Source organism: Pinus tabuliformis, chromosome 8 (assembly GCF_031772625.1).
Source record: "Pinus tabuliformis cultivar Carrire ecotype Pingquan chromosome 8, CPIR1, whole genome shotgun sequence".
NCBI classification, from domain to species: Eukaryota; Viridiplantae; Streptophyta; class Pinopsida; order Pinales; family Pinaceae; genus Pinus; species Pinus tabuliformis.
Window position 1 is genome coordinate 1,618,725,127 of NC_142294.1, and position 2,280 is coordinate 1,618,727,406.

Sequence of the window (2,280 nt, forward strand, 5' to 3'; positions counted from 1 at the left end):
AGATATAGTTTGTTTTTCAAGTTTTACACACCAAGATGAGTTTTCATATATAAATGGGGTTTCTAGCGGTGTGGTTAAAATAGATTTATAACGGTTAATTAAATTTAAATATGGTGAATCATTATGTTAATTTATATGGTCAAATCAATTTATCTATCTATTTCTATTTAGAAATATTTTCGTTTTTAATTATATATTTATTAATTAAATTTATTAAGTTTTATATACTTATTAATTATATGTTGTGGAATAGTCTTCATGGGTAGTTCAATTGGTGATTGTTGTGATTTGAAGCCCTTGTAAAGTTTGAGGTTTTAGGTTGTTGATTCCTAGATTATCTTCAATTCCTAGATTCCTTGACCATTAATTCTACTATATATATATATATATTCTGAAAATAAACATATGTAATTTCTTCCATGCTCAATATATAGTTGATATATGGTAGAAAATCTATTTTAGTTGTTAGGATATTCTGACACATAGGAAATAGTTAAGTATAACTTGGTCTAGTGCAGGGTTAGGTAAAGTGTGTTTCTTTACTATGTATTTTTGTAACTTACAATCCGACGGTCATGATATGTTTTAGACATGAAGTGATTTGATGGTTCATTCTCTCCTCGGTATTACCGACACTTGATCCGTGGCTTAACACTCGATTGGTTCATGATTTCTATTTAAAGAGCATGGAGGGTCATTTGTAAGGCGACCGTTCATGAGAGAAGCTTATGTAAATTTTCTTTCTTTTACATTAATAAATTGCCTGAAGTGACCGCGTTGGCTCAGGCCATGGACTGTTTCCCTCTTTGAGGGTTTTAACCACGTCAAGGATACTGGTGTATTGATCTGTGATCTGTTTGTGAGCGGTGTCCTTTGGTGTTATATCTGAGGAATTTACGCTGTAAATTCCTACATGGTATCGAAGTTATTTGAGGGCCGCATCCGTTGCTGATTTAAATCCGAAGCTGGTACAACTGCGTCCAACTGTCGTTTCCTAGATCTACTGTCTTTGACTGCTTTCGGGCCGAGAGGACTGCTCTATTATCTTAGGAGCATTTTTTCCAGTGAGTAACCCCTTTCGTTTCACGCGAAAAAGTTTTCGGTAGCCTTAGCTACGTTGTTTTTAAGATTTGGAGGTATATAGTCTTTACTTGCACTTTTAGTTATTTATCTCTCTATTTATTTCGATTTATTTATTTCTCTGTTTTTCATTACCAAATCTATGTCTTTCATTTATGCATATGCTTTTTGCCCTGCAACTCTGTGCGATCTAGGCAAATAAAAAATGAAGGATTTTTCTCATGCGTATGTTGTTTTCTGTCGTGCCTTAGTATGATCTTGGAAAATCAGAAACATTGAGAAAAATATTTTGTTTTTGGTGAAATCTAACTTCAAGCCGTAAGTTTTGGTTATTTTTGCATGTCCATTTTGAGTCGTGTGGTTTTTTGTTTTGTAGGTAAAAAGGGTTTTCTCAAGTAAGCACACACTCCAAAGCTTTAGTGACTAAAAAAAAATAACCCTTAATCTTTTCCAAAAATTATTAACCTTTTAAACTAACCCACTTGGTCTAAAATTACTTTATGAGAATAGAGGTCTTGAGTTTAAGTCTTTTTTTTTGTTGAGTTATTTTTTCAAAAAACACATGTAACTTATGTTTTAATGTTACTTTATGTAAAAGTGCTTTCACCCATTATAAAAAGTGAGTTACTTATAACTCTAAAGTCTCTTTATCTTTTATTTAAGTTACAATTTAGTGGGTAGCTCGTAAAGTACCATTGTAAAAGTTACTTTCACTTATTTATAAAAGTGGGTCACACACACACACACACACACACACACACACACACAGATATATATATATATATATATATATATATCTTTTAAGTGAGTTAATTAGATTAAGTTTGAAAAGATGAGAGATTTTTTTTAAAATATAATATTATCATTCACTTTCGCACATTCACGTACTTCGTCGACATCTTCAACAACTTTTCTTCAAAAAACCATAACTTTTTTATCCGGAAGGTGTTTTTAGAGTCGTTTTTTTAATCGGCCTATTTTTTCAAGATCTTTCCATTGGAACACTTAGTTTCAACATCTACAACTTCAATTTCTGTTAAAATGGAAAGTCCATACCAAGTTATTCTTGACAACACCAACTACTTCCAATGTGTGTCATACATGGAGGGTTTACTTAGAAGTAAATGTCTTTATAGAATAGCCTCGGGCCAAGAGTCTAAACTTAAAGATGAAGATAAGCAAGCCAAATGGAAAATATGA